Consider the following 13,138-nt stretch of genomic DNA (forward strand, 5'->3'; position numbering starts at 1 on the left):
ATAATGATACATATAACTATTTGGTACCATATAAAAGCAAATAGGTTTTATTTCCTCTAAAAATTACTATATAGGACTGTGCAGTCCGCACAGCTAATCAGGTACGAGCCTGTCCGCCTTGACTAGATTGCTGCTAAAAACAAACTTTTAAACGAAAATTATCATAAACGCGGAAAGTGTCTTCGGACTGAACAGGCTAAACTGGTACAACACTTCACTCACGTGCATTAAATCTCGCCGTAATTCTCTGTGTGGAAAGAACGCATCAAGGAGCGTTAACTCTTTGTTGTATGTTAATAATACAGTTCAAGAAAAAATAAAAATAAAACAGTTAATGCTTGACAACTATCATAAGATGCCGTGACCTAAACATGTAAAGTATTTAAACCAGTAAATTAGAAAGACACTCACCGACGCTTACGCCACGAAAACCACTAGCATTTGCAAAAAAAAATGCTTTAAGACGAGAGTGTATTGAAGCACCATATATAGTGCTGAAACCTGAAACGGTAATCTATGATTTGACTGCAGCAGAAAACTACTGTAAACTTCAGTCAGGGGGGTCGCATTGATTATATTAATTAGTGCATAAACTTCATTTGAACAAAAGTGACTAACTATCCGCACATCAACAAATACTCTGGGGTGGGATATATCTCGCATGACCTGTCCCACTCATTTTGTGTATTGACTTTCTTATCAATTCTCTAAGGCGCAATACATCGTCCCTCTATGGGTTTGATTGTATATTATATTTCCGCAAACCATCTGCACCTACAATTGTCTAGTTTTATATGATTTAATCTTTCTTGTGTACTTTTTTCATTTACCTAAAACACAAGTCAAATTGTTATAGAGTATATTAACGAAGATGGAATCCGGAACAATGTCATTTTGGAAAATTGTGTTTAGAGATATGTTTCTGGTTCATTATTCTGTATTGACGGAATAAAAAGGAAACACGTTGCATGTTTATGCTGCGAAAGAAAGATTAGCAAACAATATATTTATATATACACACAATTACCACCAAAGCAATTATCATACGAGCTTGTTTTATTTATGGTTTTGTATGATTTGTTTTTCCATGCAATTTTTATTGTGTTGCATAGCATTTGGTCGCTTGCTTTAAATAGAGAACTTGATGATGAGAACAAATTATTCTGAACGACCTTATATGTACTCGCTTATAATTGTATCATGGCGCATTTAAACGTGAACTTAAAGAAATGCATTTGACGAACACACATTACCGATAAACATTTTAACGAGGATTTGATGTTTTTGCTCTTCTATTGCATGAAACATAAAAATGGAATATTTTATGACAGCAAATTGCCGTTTTGCATAAACATGTCTGCATTTTATTAACGTATAAAGTGTCTTCCTTGTTTGTATTTTCACTAATGGAATACACGAGGTTTTCATTGTTGTAAACATGTCTTAAACGCAACTGGAGAAATATGCTCCGGGATTTCAAATTCCCCGGATTATGTTTGCGATTACATATTGTAAACACAACTCTGAAACTTAAATAAAAGTGAAAAAAAAAGATACATATAACTATTTGGTACCATATAAAAGCAAATAGGTTTTATTTCCTCTAAAAATTACTACTAGTATATAGGACTTTTGCATGTAAAATATATGAAATATGTTTGAAAATGTAAAATATATAACACCACATATGAAATGAAATGCAATATGCTTTCACAATATAATACCGTACGTACAGTTATCCATGCTATTTTTTTAATGAATATAATAATCTAAAAAAACAGTATCGAAATATATGTTCTAACTAGGAAAGCGTGTGTTCCAATATATGCCCAATAATTTAGGTCTTGCACTCAATTTTGTGTATGTATATTAATAGTTCAAGATAAAAAGGAATATAGCGAGATTACAAGTGTTACAGTGCAGGGGTGGGTCAGCTCACATGATTGTATGTTGCCTGCTGAACATGTTATGAAGAAGATATGGTGTTAAATGAATGTGATTTTTTGGCTGCTTCCACTGATTTTTGTCAATATATAGTTGGGTATAAATACTCAATTAAGTGTGTATGTCACCACACAATACTCTCACGCATGATTTATTATTATCTTTATTACTATTTTTTAACGCATGTATAAATGTTTTTTATTGATCACGATGAGCTGTAAAATGATTAAGTGAATAAAAAATTTGTTCTGTTGTTTTGTTAAATTGACCACATGCCCGCATGCCTGTAAATGCGCACAATTATAAATATGTAAAAACGGAGTTTGGAATACCTCAACGCCACAATTGCTTAAACATTTCTGCCTAGTGGACTCTCCCATCCTTCTAAATTGGATCAATTTGTTACCAAAATTAGGGATGTTTAGTAAGTTTATTTCTATACTTAGAATATTTCTTACAGAAATTCCATAAATTTCCTTAAATTCCCGCATAATGCGGCGTCTCATCTGGGTCTACGCTGTTTGCCTAGGCCTTATTTCTAGACGCTAGGCATAAATGGGTTAACAAGATTTTGTAAATTTTAGATAATGATCGACTATTCTAAAAATAATGAAAGGGTCATAAACTCAACAGAAACTACTAATTCATAGGTCATTGACATTAGATTGTATGATAACTGACACCTATCATAGTAATCTATAAGCCCGTCCCGTCTGTCACATCCAATATATAACCACTTATTGTAACATGTTTCTCGCCAGAAAATGTTGGGTCAGTATACGAAAGACCTTCTGGTCGGCCTTCTGGAACGGTATTTAACTCATGTATGCCTAGTGAACTCTCCCATCCTTCTAAATTGGATCAATTTATTTCCAAAATTAGGGATGTCTAGTATACTTAATTTCTATATTTAGAATATTTCTTAAATAAATTCCTATAAGCAAAGAGCGCAGACCCTGATGAGACGCCGCACCATGCGGCGTCTCATCTGAGTCTACGCTGTTTACCAAGGCCTTATTTCTAGACACTAGGCATTAATGGGTTAATTGAACAGTGATGCTCGGCAGACGCGTACGCTATGAATTAATGTCACAGTTGATACAATTACTTTGAATAAATATAATGTGGAGGCTATTGTAACAGATAATTGATGCCAATATACTACATTTCAATAAATTAACGGTATTTCCCCCCTTAGAGGGAACCATACAGATTCGATTTTGAAGTGTCAATAAAATCGCATTAAAAGTTAACATTTTAACGATATAGCAATGGCCTTGAGTCAAGTAGCCAGTGGCTACAATAGTACATTTCCAAATGCAAGTGTTGAATACACGAGTATTGACATTCAAGAAACACAAGAGAAATGTTTGACATATACATATATATGCGCCGTGCTCTGTGAAAATGAGGTTTTATGCCTGTGTGTAAAGCGTCGTCCCAGGTGAGCCTGTGCAGACTGTGTGTAAAGCGTCGTCCCAGATGAGCCTGTGCAGACTGTGTGTCATGTGAGCCTGTGCAAACTGTGTGTCAGGGATGAAACGTTCCGCACAAACTTATTTTTTGCTAAAATGAGACTTTCTTGAAACGAACAATATCATAAAAGCGGAAAATGCCGTCCCTTATGAGCCTGTGCGGACTGCACAGGCTAATCTGGGACGACACTTTACGGTCATGCATGAAATCCCCTTTTCCCAGAGCACCATATGTGTATGTTTGCCAGCTGGTCATATACGACACAAGACAATACATACAACATAGCAAATAACTTATTAAGAGTCACATCAGAAGCTTATTGTTATTATTATTATTATTATATATTATTATTATTATTATTATTATTATTATTATTATTATTATTATTATTATTATTATTATTATTATTATTATAAATAGCATTATTACTATTATTATCATTATCATTATCACCATCATCATTTTTTTAAATATGCAGTTGATGTTTCAATTAAAAAACGATTCATCTACACATATAATATGCAGCAGGTATTTCTTACAATATAATTTTCACGATATAATTGCATGTTTGTAGTGTATGTCATAGTCTATGTTGAAAAGTTTTACATTAAGAAATGTGTTTTATTTGTATTAACATCTTACACAATATTTGAAAATAATCTTTGAAATCGTTATAATTATTATTAAACAAACGGCTAAACACATAAAGGTTTTTATTTACCGAAACCTGATTTACAACTAGAATTTTTAAAGCGAGATCTTATTGAGAGAAACAAATCAAAACAGATAAATGGTTGTTTTATAAAACTATTACAATAGTTCAGAAGAACGGTTACAGAAAACGAACGAAATTTTAGTTATATACCGTCGAAAAAATTGCACTTGTAAATAAGAAAACTCATTTATGTACGAAAGCATGAGCACTGTTGGGAAATCCTTACTGTTCTATATATGGGCCGTGCTTTTTGAAAACGAGGTTTAATGCATGTGCGTAAAGTGTCTTCCCAGATTAGCCTGTGCAGTTTGCACAGGCCAATCAGGGACGACACTTTTCGCTTTTTTGATATTTTTCGTTTAAAGAAAGTCTCTTCTTAGCAAAAATTAAGTTAAGGCGGAAAGTGTCGTTCCTGATTATCCTGTGCGGACTGCAGAGGCTAATCTGGGACGACATTTTACGCACATGCATTAAACCCCATTTTCACAGAGCGCGGCTCATATAGACTTGTCTTCACAACACCTTTACACAATTTTTATCGCTTTAAATATTGGGATTTTTGAAACAATTACGTATTTCTTATAAGAATATTGTATTTGATATTCAGTGAATATTTAATTGTTGTTTATACTCAAACTACAATGTACCGAAATCCGATGCGTGCTTTTAGTTGTTATTTTTTTTTAAACAAATGCTTTGGTTTTTCTTATACATGTTTTTGTTTCAATGAAAATAAAATACATTGATTGTATGAAAGTTTGACCAAAACCAAAGCAGTCATTTAAAGGAGCCTTTTCACGTTTGGGTAAATTGACAAAATTGAAAAAAGTTGTTTCAGATTCGCAAATTTTCGTTTTAGTTATGGTATGTGTGAGGAAACAGTAATACTGAACATTTACTATGCTTTAAAATAGCCATTATATGCATCTTTTGACGTTTTAAAAACCAGAAAATTATAAAGCGTTGCAGCGCGAAACGAATTGATAATATGGAGAGTTCTGTTGTTGTCGTTATATTTTGGGAAACAACGAGGATTGCTTATATAAAGTATAAAATACGCCTAACATTGTGTCCTGAAGGATGGTCGAGTGGTCCAAGTGGTAGTCTTTTTACTCCAGGACTAAAGGGGTCAGTTGTTCGAGCCCTGCTGAGGGTTACCTTTTTTCTTTTTTAAATTTTATTCTTGATTTTTAAATGGAGCTTTTTATATCCAATGTTTACATTTATCAATATAAAGTATTAAATGAAAAACTTCAAAACATGTCAAACTCTGTGAATAGGCCCCTTTAATTGTAATTATAATCATTTTAACGGCACATATCGTGAGACAAAATAACATTTTCCTCCGAAAAAACAACAACAACAACACACATACATACTTAGATATCAAACCAGGAACAAAATGTACGTCGAATTTTGTTTCCAATATAATTTTATTGTCAAACACAACTGACCTATGGAATCAGACCTGCATTCGAGATTTTTTTAAGACGAATTAACAGTATTTTGTAATACAAAAAGTATTCTTAAATATTATACACACATATTTCTCTTAAAATATTATTTTTAAGTATAGCTGAAAAAAAAACGTATTGTCAAAACCTTCCTTTTTATTTATATGCCATTACCAGTATAAATATTTTTAAAGACCCAAACGATATTGAAGCATTGTAAAAGAATGTTAAAACCCCATAAATTATTCGTTCCAAGTATATGCGTTTTTAATGCATTTCTTCACACGTCAGTGGTACATAGTATTAGTTCAATTTGTAATACATAGAAGCTCTATATTAAGACTAAAGTCATTAGTTTACTTTCTTAAAACAGAATCGTAAGTTTCGTTCAGTATAGAGCGCAACAAGACTGAATCGTAAGTTTCCTTCAGTTTACAATGTAATACGACTGGAATCGTAAGTTTCATTCCGAATACAGCGAGATAAAACAGGAAACGTAAGTTTCCATCAGTTTACAGCGCAATAAGTTCATAAAGGAAGAGTATGTGCAGATACAACCAATGGTAAAACAATATTTTGAATTATCACCTTTGTCATTTAAAAGATATCTGTCTACAAATTAGCTTTACTAGCAACAAAAAACAAAGGTTCAAGAACCTTTGCTGCAGCGGAACCGTTCACTAATATAAGACTTGAAGAAGTCTCTCTTCACAAGAAATCGACTTAGTAAGCTTAGATAAATTTTCGCCAATAAAAGAACAAAGAGTACACTATCAATACAGCAAACAAACTAAAAAAAATAGCAGTTGAATATAAAAAAAAATCAATTCTAATTTCATATTTTCTTCGTCAAAATCTAATGTATATAACAAAGTTTAGTTTAAGGACTTGAAAAAGAAGTCCGTGTTATTATAAACAATTTTACGCAGGTAGTTTGTATTTTGTAATATTTATATATTTTATACACATACTTATTACGCGTTACATTTATTTTCCAACACCATTAAAACATACACTTACCTAGTTGTTTCAAGCTTGTCAGATGCTTCGTTCTCCGTTTTGATCAACACAAAAATTCTAAAATTTCTTAAACTTAATTTTCTTGCTTTAGTAATGTCTGTCCATTTTTTGAACGATTATTAAAGTGATATCGTTCTTGTTGGATGTTTATGTTCTTTCCACGGAACGCTGTTACAAAATTGCCTTAAGTAGCCCCGAGTCACGTGGTCACATCCACAAATAGGACAATTTTAAAAACTCGAAACTACCACAGCGCGTATGCAGAACATTTCCTGCGTTCTGTCAATAATAGTGCGCATGCGCGAGCTAAACGCAACTGCGTTACTAGGCGATTTGTTTTCTCGCGGGAAACATGGCATGATACTCAAAATTACAGAATAACAAGACAATCGGAATATTGCAAAAACTGGTAAAGTAATTATAGGCGAATCGCATCCCCGTTGGCAATGGCCGTACGCAATAGGGTGTTGCACGCAACTTGTGTCCACAATGGTAAGGTTTGTACTATACAATGGAAGCTAAATTGTCTTGGAAATACATCTTTTAACGCTGGAAATAGTTTCTTACCAGTCTCACGTAATGTTGTTATGGTGAGAGTAGTTGATCATGAAGCTTTCCAACTGAGAATCTCGCATTTCGCCACTCGTGTCACACAGAAATATGACCAACCTGAGGCTGTGTATGCCATCCCTTTAAGGCATGGTAGTCCTTGTGTGTAGTGTGTGGGGTGGGGTGGTGGAGTGCTTTTGTTTGAACAATACATATTTGGTTATGTGTAAGCACATGTAGCCTATACAATACAAACATTCATACTTTTGACACAATATGCTTAGCATTAAGATTTCAAAGTACAATTCGACATAATTGAGAAAGAAGCTCGAGGATTAAGCTATGTCTCTATTATGTCAGTTTAAAGTGCTGCTGATATTGTTTAAACTAATTAACTTGTAAAAAATACAACAGTGGTTTAATGTATTAAGTATAGTTAATGATAACAATCATTAAGAGGCTTTCGAGCCGTTTATTATGATAAATGTACATGTTTAGTAGGTCTAATGGGTTTATGTAGGAGAGCAAACTAAGTTGAAACAATTTAACCCATTTATGCCTAGTAGACTATTCCCATCCTTCTAAATTCGATCAATTTATTTCCAAAATTAGGGATGTCTAGTATATGTATTTCTATATTATTTATTACAGAAATTCCTTAAAACAGACAGCGCAGACCCTAATGAGACGCCGCATCATGTGGCGTTTCATCAGGGTCTACGCTGTTTGCCAAGGCCTTTTTTCCAAACGCTAGGCATAAATGGGTTAATATCTTGATTATTTTAAATCTATCTATATAACACGTGTCAAATAGGAACTCAATCGGGAGTTGCTTAACCCATGTATGCCTAGCGTCTGGAAAAAAAGGCCTTCGCAAACAGCGTAGACCCGGATGAGGCGCCGTATGATGCGGCGTCTCATAAGGGTCTGCGGTGTTTGCTTAAAGAAATTTCTATAAGAAATATTCTAAATATAGAAATAAATATACTAGACATCCCTTATTTTGGAAATAAATTGATCCAATTTAGAAGGATGGGAGAGTCCACTAGGCATACATGGGTTAATATCAATATATCACCTATAATCTTGACACCCGTTTCATTAAAATCAATCTATTCGCGCTAATTGGTAAAGGTTCTGAATTAATAATACGGTTATACGATATGAAATTATTGTTGCCAATAGCATACTTTAATGACGGTTATTGAACCAATTTGTATGGTTAAGTTAAGTCGAATAAAACTAATAACGTACCATAAAATTATTGAAATATGTAAGCAATTTAAATTTGTGTCGTTATTGCGAAAATTGCGACTGTAATTGATGAGGCTTGATTCACTAAAACTAAAGGTAAACATATAAATATATTACATATGATATACATCCAGTCTCCAATGCAAATCCTGACTGACTGGACATACAACATTACTCATATACTGGCTGATCTATGCCCCTCGTAGTTGCTGTGTTTCCTCAACGGCCGGAAAGCCTGAGATCGCCCGATGATCACTGCATGGTTTATAGGCACAGCATAAGAACAACAAACGTCAAAGGTTGTTTCTCATAATTCACTGAACTGTATTTCCGATATATGGCATTTTACACTGGGGACGTGGGTGTAGAACTAGCCTAAATAAGCCATTTACAGACTGTCTTTTAAAGCAATTATACTTGAAAGATTACGTCGTTATTGAACGTCGTCCCATTTGTGAGCGTAAATTTGCTATTTTATTGTTTAAACCCATTTATGAAAGCGATTACTTTACCTGTAGGTTGTAAAATCGAATAAACAGAACAGAACAGAACATGTGTTTTATTATGACTTGCACAGTGTACATCGTCAATATAACAAAACAAACAAAGCATAATTAAGAACATTCATGTCACGGTAATCACATATTTACAGTAACATCGGTGTACCTGTATATACGGTTTACCTGGTCTTTATTATAAAACTTATTACATTTAATTGTGATATACATACATATTGTGATATTCAAAATGTTAAAGTATGTGTCCTTGTTTTACGAGGATGAACTTAGATTTAACGATTAGTTTCTTTTATTTAATGCGTATTTAATAAAAAGAGAAATTTTAATTAATTTGGTTTTGCTATAAATGCCCAACATTTCCAAAAATTAAAACATCGATAGGCGTTGGTAATAATACTTTGGTACATATTTTTTGCGTATCTCCTCTAAAAATGGACATATAAGCATACAATGATATTCATCTTCAATATCATGTGAATTACAAAATAAACAATATCGCTGATCCCTAGCAATTCTATTTCTACCATATCTACCGGTTTGAATTCTTAGTGGGTGAACCGATAGTCTTGGCCTACAGAAAAACATTCTTAGGCTGCTAGGTAATAAATCGAGGTATGATTCGTAATGCAAATTGTTTTTGAAAATTACATAAGTAGTAAGAACATAGTTTGTCTGCTTGCTCTGGGACCATTCCTGAATACAATTGTCAATGATACGTTGTTTAAAAATACAAATAAATGATTTAAAATCGACATTTTCAGCGTCTTCAAAAATATAAGAGAAACCATGATTGCTTAGCAATAACTTAACATTATATACCCATTTTTTAAGCCAGCGTTACAATCTGCTTTGGCCTGCTCATAAACATTTTTAATAATAATATTATCTGTGTGTATAATTTTACTCCAGTATTTAATAATTTGTATATACCTTGTAATGAACAGAGGGTATCGACCTAACTCACCATATACGCCCGCATTAGATGTATTAGCTTTAAGTTTTAAAATACGTTTGCAAAATTTCAGATGTATTATCTCTAGTTCTTTTGATTGCGTAAATCCCTATACCTCTGCTGAATATTTAAGTATAGAGCCAACAAATGAATCAAAAAGTTGACACAGTATCTTTGGCTTTAGATCGTACTTTTTACAATGTTGCAATAGTACGTGTAATGCCTTAATCGCTTTACCTGCTAAATATTCTTGATTCAGCGTAAAACTCCCTGTGTAGTTGAAAACAGTGCCAAGATAATTAAAATCGTCTACAACAGTTAATTCTTTGCCATCAAAATTCCATTTTTCATTTGTCTGCCCCTCTTCCTGAAAACCATAATTTTAGTTTTGTCTGTGTGGACAGTAAGTCCCCATGTTTTACAATAAGAGTGCAAATGATTAATATTGGTTTGCAATTCATCTTGCGATTTCGCAAAAATGGCCATATCGTCTGCAAAAAGTAAAAGCACTAACACAATATCGTCAAATAATAATCCCGAAGTAGGTTCATTTGCAAATAAAGTTCAAGGTCATTAACAAAGAATGAAAACAAGATCGGCGAGATTACCCCCCCCCCCTTCCCCCCCTGCCTTAAACAAACTGCATATTCAAAAAAGTCGGAGTAGGTGTTACATGATTTTACACATGATTTTACTTTATTATACATATCACGTATGATTCTTAACAATTTACCTTGGATTCCTGATTTGTACATTTTCAGCCAAAAGGCATTTCGATAAATTGAGTCAAAGCATTTAAACATGTCCACAAAAATAACATAAAGACGTTTATTATGATTCAGATAATTTTGGATTACTGACAAAAGTATAACGAGAGCGCCGATGGCGTTAAAAGCATAGGTGCAAGATACAGGGAAGAATGGCGTCACGTGGTATAATGTAGTTCGATATCGCCATCCGCGAATTTCTCAAATCAATAATTTCAAACAATTACCGACTATTTAAATAGATAATCTTTCCATTTACATCAGTGTTTGAAACGCTTATGAAAAATAATTACCAAAGCCTTTCAAAATTTAAGCATGGACAGATCTGTATCGAACTATTCTTTTCACAAATGAAAATAGACGCTACCCTATTCGTCTGCGTCAAGAATTTGTCGTAAAACTTGTGGTAAGTGTTAGATGCAGACGTGCACAACAGATTGAGTTCTGAATACAGATTTCTGAATGCAGACTTTTATAGAAACTCCTCACAGCAGTTACTTCCCTTGCTTCGTCCGGTCAGTAACTTCTAGTATAAGGGAGGCCACTGCGTAGGAGATTGAGATTTATAGTGCAGATAGAATTGTTTTACGAACGAAATTTGTTTTAGGTTATAAGAAGATTTTTTAACATAAAACGGTCTTAGAAAAATTCACTAAAAACGGTGTCAGCAATATTCTTGGAAGAAAACGTTAGAAAAACGTTTCAAAAAAAAAAATGTAAGAATGACCATATACTAAATTAAATAGATATTTCGTCTGATTTTTGATCAGGTAAGGCTTCATAAAGGGCAACCGATCGATGTGGATTTTCGAAATGTGGTATATACCATAAGCATAGGTGCGTAAACGCACCTATGCAAAAAACGGTATCAACGGTTGATCTCCCTTTCCGAAATCCGAACAGCTTACAAGTGTTACACCTCGGTAGTTACAAGCATTTTCAGTATCCCCTTTTTATACGCCCGTCTATGACGGGACGTATTATGGTATACCCCGCGTCCGTCTGTCCGTCTGTTAATGTCGTACGCTACGTCAAATATCCTTTGACAGATTTTCTTCAAATTTTAACACAATCTTAATATTGATAAACCCTGATCCCCTTTCGTTTTTGACGGAATTCTGAATTGTCGTTCCAGAGTTATGGGACTTTGTTCGTCAAAATTTCGTGATTTCATTGAATGTCCTACTGTAGCTCAAATATCCTTCGATGGATTTTTTTCAAATTTCAACACAATCTTAATATTGATAAACCCTGATCCCCTTTCGTTTTTGACGGAATTCTGAATTGTCGTTCCAGAGTTATGGGACTTTGTTCGTCAAAATTTCGTGATTTCATTGAATGTCCTACTGTAGCTCAAATATCCTTCGATGGATTTTTTTCAAATTTCAACACAATCTTAATATTGATAAACCCTGATCCCCTTTCGTTTTTGACGGAATTCTGAATTGTCGTTCCAGAGTTATGGGACTTTGTTCGTCAAAATTTCGTGATTTCATTGAATGTCCTACTGTAGCTCAAATATCCTTCGATGGATTTTTTTCAAATTTCAACACAATCTTAATATTGATAAACCCTGATCCCCTTTCGTTTTTGACGGAATTCTGAATTGTCGTTCCAGAGTTATGGGACTTTGTTCGTCAAAATTTCGTTATTTCATTGAATGTCCTACCGTAGCTCAAATATCCTTCGATGGATTTTTTTCAAATTTCAACACAATCTTAATATTGATAAACCCTGATCCCCTTTCGTTTTTGACGGAATTCTGAATTGTTGTTCCACAGTTATGGGACTTTGTTGAATGTCAAGGAGACGGCGCTCCATGCTCATGTACTTATAAAATAAACCATGTATTCAAATACAAATAAACTGAAGTAAAAAAATGATTCAAAGGGTTATTTATTACCTTACTACTTCATTGGCGAACGACGGGCGTATCATGCGCTCATGGCGCAGCTCTTTATTGTGAATTGGCACAATTACCCCCTCGGTCCACTTATCAGGAAAATACCCCGAGTTTAAAATAGCATTGAATATATCACACAGATGAGATCCTAAATTATCCACTCTTTCCAGGAAATACTCATTCAGCAAATTATCATAGCCACATGCTTTACGTGATTTCAAAAACCTAACGGCAATTAAAATTTTGTCTGTGGTGATAGGTTTATCAAGCTCTGGGAACGGGACATCACAGTTATTAAAATTGTGTGAGCGACAAAATTGCTCTGCCTCGTCATTTGAACATTGTGAAATATCATTACTAAGGGTCGAGAAATAGTTATAAAAATCATCATTAGAAATTTTGTTACTCTTTCTATTCTTAGTATGTTTAAATGCTTTAAAAAATCCCTAGGTTTGGCGTGCTTTAATTTCTCTAATTCGCAAAGTTTATTATTTTCAAATAATCGTTTCTTTTTATTTATTACAGATTTATAATTTGCTTTGTGTGCGCAAAGTAAAAGTATAATCTCTTATGGTTTACACCTATT

This window comes from Dreissena polymorpha, chromosome 1, assembly GCF_020536995.1.
Source record: "Dreissena polymorpha isolate Duluth1 chromosome 1, UMN_Dpol_1.0, whole genome shotgun sequence".
Classification (NCBI taxonomy): domain Eukaryota; kingdom Metazoa; phylum Mollusca; class Bivalvia; order Myida; family Dreissenidae; genus Dreissena; species Dreissena polymorpha.